Source organism: Pollicipes pollicipes, unplaced genomic scaffold (assembly GCF_011947565.3).
Source record: "Pollicipes pollicipes isolate AB1234 unplaced genomic scaffold, Ppol_2.1 Scaffold_4219;HRSCAF=4965_pilon_pilon_pilon, whole genome shotgun sequence".
NCBI lineage: Eukaryota > Metazoa > Arthropoda > Thecostraca > Pollicipedomorpha > Pollicipedidae > Pollicipes > Pollicipes pollicipes.
In genome coordinates this window covers 17820185-17837086 of record NW_023596448.1, presented here as the reverse complement: position 1 = coordinate 17837086, position 16902 = coordinate 17820185, and the positions used below count along the sequence as shown (strand labels likewise).

The window sequence follows — 16902 nt, the reverse complement described above, 5'->3', positions numbered from 1 at the left end:
CGCGTGGACACACGCACCAACATGATCCAATGTAGTAGGCATCACGGAGTAACTGTGGCCAACCATGCACTTGCCCGTACCCTAGCACCGAGCGGCGTCAGTAGACCGACGCCCCACGAATCGATGTCCCCTTGGTTAAACAGCCACTCGGCCATGTGGCTTAGTTGGCTAAGGCGTTGGCTTCGGAACCCAAAGTACCCAGATTCGCCTCTGACCACCGGCGCGTTGTGTTTCGGTCCCCTCGGCAAAAGAATCGCAACCCGATAGGTCTGGCACTGTAGCGCATCGTTGAGTAACCCGAACGATCCTTCTTCCGACGTACTGGTTTTTTGTTTTCGTTTTTGCTTAATACTCGTCATTAGGTAACCAATGGCGATCGGTCTGTCCGCAGATCATGATAGTGATGCTTCTGGCCTCATTCCTGATGACGATGAAGATGAAGATCCTACGTACCTCCCCGACCCACGGCCAGCAACGGACACGGATGAGGGCGAGGACCAGGACATGGACGAGGACATCGACGAGGACGAGGACAAGGGCAAGTCCAAGGATATGGACGAGAACCAGGATATGGAGGAAGTCAAAGACGAGAACGAGGACGAGGACCAGGATGAGGCCCAGGTAGTGGCCAAGAACAGCAGCAGGGCTTCCGGCGAACACAGTGTCTCTATTGAAAAATCTCCTAAAACAAGAAAGCTATCCCTAAAGCGGAACGTTTGTCCCTATTGTGATACCCTGCACACAAAATTTGCACGCCATCTTTTCCGGAAGCATAAACAGGAACCCGACGTACTTGACGCATTCGCCTTTCCAAGAGGATCAAGGGAGAGGAGAGTCACTCTGGAAGGTATCATTCATAAAGGCAATTTCAAACATAACTCTGCTGTTTTCCGAGATGGGCGAGGAACGATCGTCCCCAAGAGGCGTCCACCCCAAGATATGAATATCAACGTGGAAGATATGCTGCCATGTGGGAAACTTCACGGTTTCTTTTCTAGACGCAGCCTCTTTCGGCATCGGTGCCACGCCCATGGGAAAACTGCCTCTGGGGGCCGAGTCCAGTCCCAGGGAAGGTCCTTGCTGCCGTGCCACAGAGATGCCGCAGCTGGTTTAGAAAACCTGATGGCGAAGATGCGAGACGATAGTATTCCGTCCACTTGCAGGCATGATGCCCTTATCATGGAGTTCGGGGCCCGTCTCTACACAAGATTGGGCCACGAGCGCCACCAACATGCACACATCAGAGAAAAATGCGGCAGCTAGGACGACTGCTGCTGGAGCTGAATGTATCAAGCCCAGGATCAGGTCTAGAGATGCTTATTCACCCCGCAAAGTTCATGGAAGTGGTAGGCGCGGTCAAGAACCTGGCCGGTGTGAAGGAGGGCAAATATCGTAACCCATCGCTTGCTCTCAAGTTTGATTATGGCCTCAGTGAATGCGCGGGCATACTGAAAACGCGCGGGACCACCAACGAAGACGCCACCCCGAAGACAGCTGCGGACGATTTCCTCCTGCTCTACCAACGAGATTGGAAGCTACACGTGTCTTCTCGTGCGCTTACCACTCTCCAGGAAAACAAGTGGAATAAGCCCGTCGACCTTCCGCTCAATGCGGATGTTCAGAGTGTAACGAACAAGGTGCAGGCTCAGCGGCTGTTGGAAGAGGAACGCTTTATCAAGAACTATGTTAAATTGCCGGAGACTGCGTTGGCATCCATCATTTTGTTTGACCGGCGAAGGCCGGGAGAAGCGTCAAGTCCTACGGTCAGATCATACACTGAAAGGGACCAAACTCTCGATGAAGATGTCCTGCAGCACCTGTCTCCCGTAGAGCGAGAGCTATGCCATTCGCTGGGAGATGTAGTGGTTCGGGGCAAAAAAGGAGGCGATGTGCCCATCATGCTGACAGCCACAATGCGAGGGACGCGTGATCAGCTGATCGCAGCGAGGAAAGGCGTTGAGGTCCCTCTCGACTGTCCACACATTTTCGTCAACAGCGCAGCCCCAGATCCGAGCACGCTCAGAGGCAGCGACTGCGTGCGGACATTCGCGCGAAGGGCACGTGTCAACAACATCACAGCCACGAAGTAAAGAAAGCATGTGGCCACTATGCTGCAGCTGCTGCGACTGAGCGAGATTGAGATGGATATCGTGGCCCGCTTTATGGGCCATGACATACGGGTCCACAGGCAGTTCTATAGACTTCCCGAAAAGACGGTGCATGCTGCCAAAGTGAGTAAAATACTACTCGCGATGGCCAAAGGGATCGGCGGATTCGCAGGAAAGACCCTGGATGACCTTGACCCTAGCAGTGACGATGTCGTCGAAGGTGATCCCGCTCCCAGTGTCGACATGAACGACAGCACTAGCATTATTGCCCCTGACGACATGGGAGTGGAGCTGGAGGTGAAGAACGCTAAAGAGATGGCTTTCGATCCCCAAGCTGAAGCAGAAAACGGACCACCTAGGGGGCCAAGGTTTAATGAAAGAAGGCCCAAAGCCAAAAGAAAGGTCGTGCTGTGGACTGAAAGAGAAAAGGAGGCTATACAGAGGCGCATGAAGCCATTTATTGGTTCTCTGAAGTGCCCAAGAATGGCAGACTACCTAGCGGCACTGAAGGAGGAGTCTGCACTGTGCCGGCGTTCCTGGAAGGATGTTAAGTTCTGTACATACAATGTGATCCAGAAGCACAAGTGTGCCATGGAAATGTAGTTTCAGCCGAAAGCTTGGAATGCTCCATATCTAGATCCCCTGCTGCGTTGTGTACAATCGCTGCCTTGCGGTGGCAATGTTCTTTTACCTGCAAGCTCGAGAGGCTCCGGACGTTAGATCCTCTGTTGTGTTATGTTGCAACCCCTGCCTTGCGGTGTGGTTGTTTGACCCGTTTGCAAACAAACTAAGAAACCTTTTGCACAAGAGTGTGTTTGTGGTGGACCGTGATCGGAACTGATGGATTTGCTGTCTCGTGCTGCCCTCCCCACATGGAAATAACACAGAAACTAAAAATTAATTGCAGAAAGCCCGCGTCGGGAGACCTCGACATTGCCTTACAGATTGCAGTAGTGACCTATGTCAAGAAGTTTGAAACCGATTTTGTGACCTGCATAGCCGACTGACCTGACCTGCCCCAGATCGTCGTCGATCTGGACTCGTCGATCATCGTCGACCAGGACTATCGATTGATCGTGGTTGCCGTCGTCATCATTGGGGCTTTACGACGCACTCACCTGCTGAGGTCATATGGCGTCGCCTGAATCTAACCAAGGCAGTGATTTGTTATTGGGATTGTTCTTCATCTATGCCGTGGGCTGGTCAGACAGGTACCGGCCAGGTACCGAAGACAGGGGTAATGAAAGGACATCAGCGGAAGAACTCGGAATGTTGAAAAATGCAAGGAGGCTCATATTTTTGTACTGTTTTTATTTTACGCATTATTCATGCTTTGAAATCAACCACCTAAATGTGATGTAATACCACATAGTTTCGCAACTTTTAATTCGCACACAATGTTATACGTCCTGTCTTGACAAAGTTTTGGCGTCAACTTGGAAAAAATTTCGAACACAGACGAAGATACATCATTTTGGACGGTAATGAACAAGGCATAACATGTAGTATAAGAGTAGGCATAAGAAGTGAAAATCACCTGTTGCAAACCAAAAAGTTGCGTGTAGCTCGTGCCATGCGTCAAATATAACATAATATAATACAATATAATACAAATACAACAGCATAATGCAACATAATGGGAACATCACATAACATATTACAATAAAATACAAATATAGCATTATATAATGCAATATAATGCAGATATAACAACATAACACAATATAATACAAATATGACATAATATAACACAGATCAACATAAATATCACGGCTCCTTCCAAAACAAAGGATGTGCAGGCAAGGCATCAGCAACCAAGTTCCATTTCCCTGTCAGTTGGTTCGCCAACGTGACCGAACCGACGCTCTCACCCAAATTCCTTTTCTTTCCATGTCATCAATGAAGGCAATTTAGATACACATTACAATGCGGAGACCGGTCCCTAGCTTGATGAGTGTAAGGCGTATGACGCACCTTTGACGTCATATTAGCTGGTCCCCGCTTCGCAGCATCCTACGGATATTGATCCCTTGTCGCTAGACCTACGAAATGCTTACCATCGCACTCTTCGGGTTTTCAGCAGCACTAAGATGTTAATTTCGTAACGCTAGCTCATGTTTAAAGAGGTGTGTAAGTGGTCCCCACTCGGTAGTAGTCCAGCGCGACCCCCACTTGGGAGGCTCACAAGCAGGTGTGTGTGTGTGTGTGTGTATGTGTGTGTGTGTGTGCGTGTGCGTGCGTGTGTGTGTGTACTGGATGTGTTCCAAACATCTGATTATTATGCATGACTCTGTTGACGTAACAGTGTTGGCCGCCGCGCGCCATCGGCGGATCCGCCGGTTGCCGTCCGCCGGCCGTGGATCACCATACAGTATTCCCACAAAAACTTTGCTTTTCAGAAATCAGATTGATAGAGAAATGCTATTGGTGGCAATACACACACCATGAACAGCCACAGGATAGCGAAACCTTCGGCGCGATTGCACGTTTTAGAGAGATATCCTCAGAAACTTTGGGGAGGGTGTATCGCCCTCTCCCTTATTAAGGTGAGAGCAAATGTATATAATTGTGAATCCATGTGAAAGTATGCGATCCTCTGCACGACGCTGACATGTTAAAAGCATAGGTGGGTCCTTTCTATACGGCATGATTCCAAGAAGAGAGAAAGGGATGATAAGCCATGGCTTGAGGTGTTTGCCACTTCAAAGCTGTTTGTCGCTCTAAAAGAGTGCCGGCACATTATCATGGATTTAGGAAAAGATGTCAACACTATTTTGCAACTAGAAGTCTTTCTTCAGCAAACGCTCGCCTGCAGACGACACTGAAAGCACCACATTACACAAATTATCCGCGAAGTGAAAGGGTGAAAGTATATGCCGTCGGTCCCCACCGTCAAACAGTTGCCTTCATTGCATTCGTCACATGTTTTTAGTTCGTCGTAATCACGTGTCATCCAAACCCATTAGGAATGAACAACGCTGCATTTTTGGTGTATCACTCAGCAGGATGGCAGTCTTTACAAAAGCGCTTGGGGTATTTACACAACCCATTCGCGGTGTTACCTGCCGCCGGCGACGCTGATTTCTATAGCAACAGCAGGGGGAGAGGGCGCCAGAAGACACTGAATATACGCTAGGCCAAATTTCAAGACAGTACTAATAGTCTTATTCTTCGTCGAACAACCAGGAGAAAGGAAAAAGAGATGTACGAATATTTCGTAGTGTATTCAGCATTAATAAATGACGCAGCGAGGCTGAAATCCAGGGAGGTACGGGCCCTTTAGCCTTTTTAGAATTCAAAGCATTACAAAGGCACAGGGCCGTCCAGATGGAAACATTAATGAGCATGTTTTCATAAAAAGTCGGTCTCCAGATATGAAAGTGCAGGCCTCGTCATGCCAGATTATGCAAATGTGATTAGTGCCTTAATGTGTGATGCGTGTTAGCTTGAAACTGTTTGAATATGTAAATGATAGTTGGTACGTGATGCGTGATATCCGTGCTTAAATGAAACAAAGTCCACCCCTGAGCAGTACGTACGAATGAATGTTCTCGTGTAAATATGTTACTAACATCACAACTTTGCATCAAACGTTGGGATCATCACAACGATACTTTGCCGCCGAAGGTTAATGACCTCCAAACGGCTCATACGACTTCCCCTCATGAACTTTTGCTCCTAGAAGATGTTTGCTACGACAGTTTCCCTGAGAATAATTTGCCGCACAAAGCTGTATTTGTAGCAGCTTTTTCAAGATTAGCTGTTTACATGACGAACTCTTTAGGTTATCTATGTTGCTCTGTGGTACTTAGGCATACAAACTTTATCTCAGGGAAAATTGCTATGCCACCTTTTTCCAGGCGTACTTTGGACCTCAACAAAGTTATTGGCGCAGCCGCCAATGACACGTGAGGAGTGTTGTCCCTGCATGCGGAGAAAAGGACGCATGGGAGAGGGCGTGTGACAATTACTTGCGAGTTACAAGTTTGCACGCGAGAGGCCTGTCAAGATACTCCGCGTACGGTATCAATTTCGTAATGCGAAAAGATTCCTTGCGTAAAAAAGTTTCCTTGGCAAAACAAAAATCTCAAGAAGTTCAGCACGAAACTGCTTGCATCGTAAATGTTTGTATGAATAAGTTGGTGTGAAATTAAAATCACAAGACAACAGCAAAATAAAAGTTACCTTTGCTAATTTGTCTGTGAATGCATGGTGTGGACACACAAATATTCGTCCTAAAAGGTTTTTCATCGACAGTGTTAAGTTCACATGGGTGCGCACATAAAGCTGAAATTCAGGTATATGATGTGTATGTGTGTGTGTTACAATGCTGAGGTACGAACAGTCACCAGGGATATAGTGCGTCCGACGGAAATACTTACTCCATCGCCGACAATAGAAAAGTGCACCTTAACTTAACTTTACACCGTTACATGTTACGGTTGCATGTGACGTGTCATGTGTCTTGCTGACGCCAAAAGACGTATACGTTTTTTTAAACTTCCATGAAGCCCTTAACATGGCCGCACCAGAAGGTAAAAGAGTTGGCTGCAGCTCAAAACTACAGCATAGCATGGAAAGCGTGTTAAAGCACATGAACGGCTGCTCCATGTTTCGCAAGATAGAATCGGCCGGAAACGCGAAAGTGTGTAAGTGTAAAGTAATGAAGAAGGACCATTGCTTCATTTTGAATTGTGCGATGCTACGTCCAGAAATTCACGCTTCTTTGTCGTTGCCAAGCTCATCCTTGTGCCTGTATGATTTTCTAACAAACGTTTTTCGTTTTTAGAGTTTTGTGATTAGGGCTTTGTTTGAGCTCGACCAACATTTCCCAAACTATATCATTTGAACGGAGCGCCGGATATTTAGAAAAAGCCAAGACTCATTCTATGACTAAGAGATGAATCCATGACTGAGACAAAACATTCAGGCGACATGGGAGAGATGGCGTAAATAATTTGATAATCGGGCGATCGATTTTTTCTGAAACGCCTTCATAGGAATGCTATGTGTGCAAATGATCGATGCTGCTTCACTGATGCTTACAAAATTTTACCTACGTGTTTTCGCCAGGCAATGTTTGTGTTGCCAGAATTGACGTCCTTAAGGCTGTTTAAGATAACTTTTAGCATTCTACTTTATGCATGGGAAGTGTTTGCCAAAGATTTTCTGTCTCCTATTCAACCTTTTGCTTCAACAAATATTTTGCAGGCGTACTTTACACCATGTAAACATTTGCCTACGACATCTTTGGTAATAGCTTTAGTGCACGTTCTTTTACCATACACACGCCACCTGACGCGATTGCGCACATTTGTTGACTGGGAGCTGTGTATGAAGTTGCTTTATGCTCAAGTCCTTTTTCCAGCTCTCTTTTGTCCAAAAATCTTTACCTTGGTGGAAATTGATGACAGCTTTCCTATGTTAGTGTTGCCTACAACAGCAGTGGGGGAGAGGCGGGAGAATTGGGACGAAGGAGAATAGGGACACGCGAATATCTTAGAGATAGGGCAGCTCCGAATCACTACTTGCACTTTAATGTTTTTCCTTTTGGGATCAAGCAACGCTGGAAACTATCAACTGTTCTTCTCCGGTGCACAGGAACGCTGTACGGGGTGAGTGCCAAAAAACTACACTTTTCGAGTGTTATTTCAAGTTGTGTATGCTGTTCATGTCAAGCCATCTTTTCTTTTAACTATTTCACATTGTAAACTAACATAATGTTAATTTTCTGGCTAGCATTTAAAATTATGTAACCCAATTGACGAACGGCGGAGAACTCGTCTAGTAGCTAGCGTGCGCTGCAGGAGAATCGGAACACCCGCCCTCATTGTCATGCAGATGTCCCAATCATCTCGCAGGAACCATTAATGTCACTCGTGCAGAGTACTCTACATACCTATAAATTGATGTAGCTGTTTTATCGAAACTTACTCACCTTTATTTTCTTTCAAAACCATGCCACATGTATACGTTAGAAAAGAAAAGGGGTACGCTGACGTACCTCATGATTCAATGCTGCTGGCTGTCAAAGATGTTGTAGAAGGGGGAGCGAGCCTGAGAAAAGCTGTAGAACCCCACAGTGTGGGCAAAAGCGTGCTTGGAAGGTATGTCGCAAAGCACATTGTCGATCCTGCAGCTCGTCTTGAGCCCAACTACAGTCACTCGAAGATATTCACTGCTGACGAAGAGCAAGCCCTCAGTGAATATGTGATACAGAGCTCGAAGATGTTTCATGGTTTAACGCACAAGCAAACACGTGGAATTGCCTACCAAATGCAGTTAAAAATGACAAACATTTTCCCGCCTCCTAGGCTGAAAATGAAGAAGCGGGGCGCGAGTGGAAAAGAAACAGAAACGGAGTTTCATGAAAAGAAACACCCAGCTGGCACTGCGGAAACCTGAAGCCATATTCATCGCGCGAGCTGGAGTCTTTAACAGGCACAATGCCGAGGAATTCTTCGGAAACCTGTCTGAGGTCCTGAAACAGACGGGAATCTTAGGTGCGAGGATTTTAACTTTAGATGAAACTGGATTCACGACTGTACAGAAGCCTGGCAAAGTCATTGCTGGAAAGAGAGACAAACAGGTCGGGAAGGTCACCTCTGCGGAGGGGGGTGAGCTTGTCACGATGTGTGTCGCTGTGACTGTCACTGGGGCGTACCTTCCCCCTGCCTACGTCTTCCCAAGGAAGACTCTTAGGGAGAATCTGATGGAAGGCATCCCGGGAGGATCGCTGCAGCTGTGTCACAGCAGCGGGTGGATGACGCCTGAAAACTTTGAGAAGGTGATCCAGAACATTGTGAAGCACATGGGGGCAAGCAAGGACAATCCAGTCGTCTTGGTGCTCGACAATCACGTCAACCATGTCAGCCTGAACGTGTTGACGTTGGCGAAGGACGGTGGAGTCCATATCGTGATTCTACCTCCTCACACGAGTCACAGGCTCCAACTGCTTGATGTCACCGTCTTCGGTCCGATGAAGACAAGCTTCAACAAGCAGGCAGACAGCTGGATGCTCCAAAACGCGGGAAAGTCCATCAAGCTTCTGAACATGAGGAAGCTCATGGGGCAGGCGCTGATCCGTTCGGCCACCCCAGCCAACATCCTGTCTGGCTTTCGAACGACATAAATCTGACCACTGGACACTGAAGTCTTCACCAAGGATGACTTCCTTCCCGCAGACGTGACCGACAGACCAGCTCTCTCAGCGACTGTAGGAGCGCCCGGGGTGGCTGAAGACGACACACACGAAGCGGACACACAGGAAGCGGACACGCACGATGCAAACGCATATGAAGAGGGCACACACGAAGACGACACACACGAAGCGGATACACACGAAGAGGACCGCGTCGAGAGTCCCGAGCCTCCATCCCTGTCAAGGAGGCCGACTGATCCGGTTGACCTGCAGCTGAAAAGGCCACCATTCGCAAGCAACAAACCGGGTGCAGTTCCTGGGCTGTCACGGGCTCCAGCTGAGGTCCAAGGAGGTGGCCCACTCAGCCCAGCATCTCCCGCAGTCCGGGTTGTCTCACCGCAGGAGTTTCGGGGATATCCGAAAGTGAATTCTTTTCATCCCAATCTCTTCCTTAAATGGATAAAGCAGCGATGACAAAGTGACATTAAACAGACCTCAGATCGTCCAAGCGACCTTAAGAAAACTTGTTCATTATTAAACTGTCTTATATTTTCGTGATTATAAATTTCCTTTTATTTCCACCTTTCCTATGTTTGTTAATTATGCTGTAATTCCGTCAAAATTTATTTTTTAAGGGATAATTTTGTATCCCAAAAGGATCCTCCTGTGAGCCATGTCGTCCATTGCCTATGCCTAAGCTCCATAACCGTACGCTTACATTTCCTGGTCCTCCATCTTTTAAGGCAGGACCCAAAGTGAAGCCGAGTCGTCGAGAGCGGAAAAAGGAAAAGCCATGACGGCTACGAGTACACCAGAGCTGCAAAGAAAAAAAGAGGAAGAAGAGAAGAAGACTCGAAAGTCGCAAGCCAGACACGAGCGTGTGTCAAAGCGACTGTTCGATGCCTAAGAGCAACACCGCTAACACGAAAGGTGAGAAGAGAAAGCTGGGGGGTGCAAAGGACTTGCCAAAGGCTGACGATAAAGCGTCGTGCCTGTACTGTGGGATGCAGTATAGGCTCAGCCTGTGAATCGTGGATCCAGCGTACAACATGCAAGAAGTGGGCGTGCTTGCCGTGTACCGACGCAACAACCTGGCAGGCACAGTTTGCATGTGACGTCTGCCGAGCCTGATGATCCGCCCATCCGCTATGATCCGACATGATCCGCTGTGTCGCGGGTATCGCATTGCCTGTGCTGATTTAACGTGATTATACCAATGTGTAGGAAGTTTAATGACCGTGTACGCTGTTAAATGGGTGCCTAGGATAGGTACCGACATTGTTAGTCAGGTGATCCACTGTGTTGCCATCAACGCATTGCCTGTGCAGATTCAACGTGAGTAGCACGATGTTCAGGAAGTTCTGTGACAGTTGCTTCGCCTGTTTTGTGCTTAGACTGCCGAGACTGTGAGTCCTACGATCCGCTGTACTACAAGTGTAACATTGGCTGTGCTGATACGTGATTATGCGATGTGTAGGAAATTTTCGACCATTGTTGTTGCCTAGTATGTGCCTAGACTGCCAAGGTTGAAAATCATGTGATCCGCTGGGCTGCATGTAGCGCATTGGCTGTGATGATTTAACGTGATTAATACGATTGTAGGTTGTGTGGCGGTGTCGTCCGGTTGTTGTGTAGACTGTCGGCATTACTACTACCCGGATCTTACGCCAGAAATACCTTCCCGTTGTTGGGTCCTTCTGCCAAAAACAGAATGGTTATTTGGAGGTGGAAAATATATCCTGAATTCACGTTCTAAAATGTTGTGTCTCAGTTTTCACACGAGATAACTTGATCTGATATGCTACCATATTCAGCGGAAGGAAACGTTGCCACGACCATTGACAAGTTCCTGAACGTAAGTAGATGGCAATGCAGTGCACTCATTTTACCATCTGCAATTTAATTATAGAACATGTAGCCAAGTATAAATGTTGTCCCAATGCTCCTTAGGATGTCCCAATTCATATTCACGTCTGTCCCGATTCTCCTGCGTGCCTCCCGATTCTCCTGTAAATGAAGGTCTTTGTTTTTGCTCCACGCATGTCGCTTCCTACCACAAAGTGAAACTTACTTATTAGTTTGATGTAATTAAATATCCAATTTATTTATTTGTATGGTGCAATGTTACCTAGCTTTCATACTTTTGCCGCAATAACTCATCAAAGTTGAAGTTGCAAAAGTGTCCCAATTCTCCCGCCTCTCCCCTACACGACTGGCAATCAGTGCCTGTTAGTTCATACTGTTATGGCTAATACGAAACTACTGCAATTCTGCTGTGATATCAACCTGCAGCTGAGAGGCAATGCTCTATGCATACATGTCAATGAGCTTGTGGATTCCGTCACAACAAGGCTTTAACCATCCTTGCACCGACCCACGGGAGCGGCAGACGGAGTCGCTCGCTGGCACCACACCGGCGCGTCGGCAGTCCATTTGCTCAGACCCCCCCCCCCCCCCCCATTCACTGCACCCCGCTGTGCCTGACGCCGCAGGAGATTGGCTGTCGCTTCTACTGGTGCTATGCCACCCCGTATTCCTCTTGGTCCTCGGAGCGAGGGAAGTCGTCAAGCATTGAGGGGGGGGGGGGGGGTCAGATGCATTCAAAGTCTTTCTTTTCATGTACCGCCGCAAGCATAGTGTTGGTACTCCGTTGTTGGGAGGTGGACTCGATCCCCCAAAACTCTCCCCAAATAACGCGATCGTCCCCTCGCCCATGCTTGGTCACACACCCTCCCCGCCCCGGCGTCCTGGTTGCTATGCTGGTGGCTGGCGGCTGGCGGCTAGCGGCCGGCGAGGGGGGGGGGGGGGCATTGGCCCCGTTCCGATGCGCAGCTGGGGAAGGGTGCCTGCATTCCACAGACAGGTTGGCGCGCGGGAAGGGCGTCTCATGGAAGTGTTACGTTCGCGTGCTGGGTGCATCGGTGAGTGTGCGTTGTGCGACATCATTTCCGTTTCGTGTTTTGTACTTCCGTGTGGCAGGGTTCCGTTCAATTGATTTGGTGTGTTGGATACGACCAGTGCACTCGCAGGGCGGTGCCATGCCCACCCAGTGGCGTGGAAACCCTGTCCCTAGTTAAATGAACCTCAGTGAAGTGAAGTCGGTTCTCGTCATTGCGTAATTGCGTAGAGCTTTTCATGTGTGGTAAGAAATCCCCCCCCCCCCTCCTCATTGAACAGGTCTTAGATGAGGCCTTGGACCTACATGGCTTTTGTTAAATTTGCGACAGTACATTTGCGACATCTCATTGCCTGTTTTTTCTGATGTGCTTGCTTCAAACATGCCAGCGATGTGCTATTGCCGTTTTTCAGTTTACGTCCTTTTGGCGTGTTTTTTTTTTCTCGGCAGGATGAGGTTCGCTGTCGCGGACTGCGATGGAGGAGGGGAAGGGGATGGGCGACAACTCCAGCTCTTGGTTAGCCGGAAAAAGGCCCCGCCGTTGAACTGCTGAACTACTACAGAGAACTGCGGTCGCTTTACTCTGGAGGACTGCTTGAGGACTGCTCCTGGCCGCCCGAAAACTTCATATCTACCAGCAAGCTAGCACAGCAATAAAAGGCTTCCGTCAAGGGCAACTGGTGTTGCTCCGGAATCTTCATGCTCCGGAAGGTAGGACCACAGGGGCTCGTACTGTTCAGCTCGTATTTCACGCATAATTCTGGCAAAATCTACGGCAAGAAATTCCTTGCCATGATTATTGGTAATTGCACAGAAAGTGTGGCGAAATTAGCGTGGCGAAGTCAGGCCCATTTTATATGTTTCATTTCTCCTGAACACTTTCACGGACAGACATTTGCAAGCCAAATTTTGAAATCATGACACGAGGAAGAAATGACTGCATTCTTGTTGAAACTGGGACTGGCAGTGTTTGCCGGAGTTTGCTGCCTTGTTCCCAATTTCAGACATTTTTAACAAGTGCACTTGTTCAATACCGACGAATGCTTTGGTGCCATCCGGCCGCAGGCCACCCAGCGCAGGGACAAATAGCCAGTGTCTTAAGCGACCCAAACTCCCTCTATAAGGGATTGGATCAGAAAGCAGTCGCTCCAAAAAAAGATCTGTCGAGACAATATCGTATTTCCGTATAGACAGCTCGCAGCTGCTGCGCTCCAACCTTTTTAATAATGACAATGATAAGCTTGTTGGCATCGTCCTGCCAAAATGAAATGCAACACTGCTTTTTTCCATAAACTATGGACGTTTCGCTTGATTACCCTCATAAATGGCGCCATTGATAGGGTGCTGTCATTGCCGTTGTGACCACGGGAAGACAAAGCAAGTCGGCTTTCATGCCTCCACTCCATGTAAGTAACATGATGTAAGTTTTCCATACAAGTACTCCGAGAGAGTACATGTACATGCAAAGATTGCATAGTCCACAGTTCATCTCCACCACATTCCGGCGAGACGAATCGCTGCCACGAGCTCGGCCAAAATCACGAATATTTTTTCCGCAGGTCTCTCAAATGGGGCGTGACATCGACTCATTCCGCCCCCAGCGGCCGCTGGTGTTTTTGCTAAATTTGCAATTCTGCATCGTTATTCGACATAGCTGCTCTCATGCTCCTTCATGATCCATGGTCCATCATCCTGCTTAACATAAAATCAGTTCTTTCAGTATCAGACACTGTTCATCAATTATCATCCAAACTCGGTACGTGGAGCAGTGATCTGAGGTACGGAATATCGCCATTTTCAGGGCCATCCTGCGCAACGCACCGCGCCACGGTGTTTTCCGTAAGAAAACGGGATAGGTACCAGGAAACTGGTTCCGGTAGGGGAGACTGCGACGTCGACAGGAAACACCGCGTTAACAACAGGCAGCAACGGCAACGCGTAGCACTCGTTGAACGGTTTAGTGATGGTCGCATTGGGCATGACGACAGAAAAGTGCACGTTTCGTGTAAATGTGCTGTTGCCGAGGCAAAGTCGAACAAATTCGTGGGAATAACCCTTGGCCCGGATTGTTGGTAATGATATGAAACAGACCGCCTGGAATTGCGGCGGTCCATCAATCAGATTGAATTTAAAAGGGCGAATCGGAGAGACCGAACTGTGGCACGTCTGGGATGGTTAAAAAGGTCCCATATGGGCCAGTTATGCGGGTCCCATGTTGGCTGATTATATAGGTCCCTGCTGGACATACACATGTGGGCCCCGGCTAAACATGCCCACGTGGGTCCCAACTGAGCAGCCCAGGTGGGTCCCATGTGGGTCACAGTTACGCCCCACGTGGGCCCCAGGTGGGCTGCTCGCGTGGGACTCAGATGGTTGCCCATGACCATGACATGCCATATGGGACCGAAGTGGGCAGCCCCGATGGGCCCCATAAGGCTTTCAGTATCAGACCCACATGGGTCTCAGTTGGACGTGCTGGTCTGGCGGAAGGCATTCAATGGCAAGTCCTTACACCGTAATAACTGGCAATCATGTCCAGGTTCTTATATTATGCAGCACAAAACGTGATTACCGATTAAAACTTGCTCAACTTGTTCACCACTTTTAATCTGTGAGTGCTGCAACACGCTGTTCTCTCATTCATGTACTATTGTGGCACAGACCAGACCGAAGGAATATATGATGATGGTGATGAGAGAAAGGAAGAGGAGAAGGAGGGGGAGATAGAGGACAATGAACGGGATGAGAAGAGGAAGAGGAGGAGGAGAAAAAGGAGGAGGAGAATGAGGAGAAGGGGGAGGATGAGGAGGAGGAGGACGACGACGACGATGCTGAGTGGGAGGAGGAAGAGAAGGAAGAGGAAGAGGCGTCCATATCTATGCTAAACTAATAAGTTTTCAACCTTGCACGCATTCATTTGAAGGTGGAAGACAACTTTTTTCATTTACTGCACCTCGCACTTTTCAAAAAAAGTGTAGGATGCGCCACTGTACTCTTGATTAGGGAGCTATGAGATACCAATTTAAATTCTTTATCATGACGTCAGGACCACGTAGAGAGCGGAGTGGTCCACCTCAGATTATAAAGCCTTGGACGCAACGGCTTTGACGACGCGCGCTGTTGACGCGGGGGGCGGGACTGCATCGCGGGCGTGTTGTGGCGCTTGTGGCGGAGCATCAGTTTTCGAATTTGGTGCAATTTTTGGTACTTACAGGTATACATTATGTAGGCGTACCAGTTTTAACGCTGTAATACTTGCTCCGGTACAATACTGTCGCAATAAGTGTCAGGCAATGGAAATATTGTTATTTCCACTTTATCTCAAGTGATAGTGCATCATAAACATGACTGTAACTGAGAGTACTTGTAAATGACTGCTGTCTGCATTAAGGCCCATGTGGATACAAAAATATGGTTCTAATTTTGGTTGGATGGAGCAAATTTTGACACCTGTGTTGTATTTGCTTTCATTGCATCTCTATGAGATGGGGGTAAGCCAGTCTGCCAAGAAAAAATCATTGAATATGCAGGGGGATACTAGTGTGACCTGCCACATTCATTATCTGCAGGAAAGAAAGATTCTGAACAATTTTGCTGGTGTGTGTGATGCTCTCTCAAGTCATTCTTCAACCAAGTGGGACCTATTTTGTACTGTGATGCAGAGATCTGCTGTGAAGTTCTTCACCCTGTTTTGATCATTTCATAACATGATGCAGCAATGATGGTGTATAACCCATGGCTATCACATGTGGGGCTATATTTTTTCACGTTACAATTCGCTAGCATCACAAAATTGTGCTGGATGAAACAAGTCATACCATGCATAAAACCTTATTAAGTGAATAAACTTCTAGAACATTTTGAAGTGTGGTGTTGAAAGTTTCACTGAACTAAAGTTGGAGGCTGCAGAGATATTGGCACTAGAAAGAAGAACTTCTAGGCCAGGTGACACTATTTCAATTCACAACTTTATGCTGTTCTAGTAAGGTTTGTTTTAGCTATTGCCATGCCTGTGAGAAATTTATGTTTGTGGAATATTTTGTTTTCAAGTGTGTTTGTACATGTCTACCATTCTGGCTGTATAACTCACTCAGGTTTTGAGGCTCCATGGTGTCACATGCCTCTCACCCTGACTGGAAAGCCTGGGCATTGCCATGGAAGGTGGGACCAGTTACCTTGGGTATCCCAGATTTGCAGCTTAACCACCTAAACACTGGTACGTCCTGCTCACAAATGTATTTATATCTGCAGTGTTGCCCACTTTATAAGAATATCAGTTTGTATGTTCATATGACCACATACTTCTTCACTGTATCAATATGTACTACTCCTGTTTATTATTGTGGCATTCACTCACATTCAGCATGGAAACTTTTCAGGACCAGTGACCCCAGGTGATGATGTCCCAGTCATTCAAGAAAAAGCACAGGTACGGCAATCGGCCATTTTCTTCCACACCGCCTTCACTTGGCCACATTCCTCGCAGTTCACCCCCCTAATGTACCAGCAAGCCCCCCTTTTGAGATCACCTAGCCCGCAATGGCACCATCACGCCGTCGTCACCCGCGAACGTGACTGTATCCGCGAAGACGGTGTTCGTGGGAGCCGACTGTATCTTCCAAGACGCGTTTTCTCGGGAGCCGCCTGTATCGCTCAAGACGGGTGGGCGCGTGAGCATCTGCAACGGCCGGCGACGTCGGAACGGCGACCTCAGCGCCGCCAGTGTTTGCCACCCAGGCGCCGGCGGCGGCGACGGG

General features: G+C 48.0%; 1 long non-coding RNA gene across 1 annotated transcript; it reads left to right on the top strand.

Annotated features, from left to right (window-relative positions):
• The first annotated feature begins 12128 nt into the window (after window positions 1–12128).
• LOC119095436 (uncharacterized) lies at window positions 12129–16876 on the top strand. The gene is made up of 4 exons (XR_005093902.1): window positions 12129–12170; window positions 12596–12856; window positions 13947–15359; window positions 16525–16876. It is a non-coding gene; the product is annotated as an uncharacterized LOC119095436 (long non-coding RNA).
• Window positions 16877–16902: the final 26 nt, after the last annotated feature.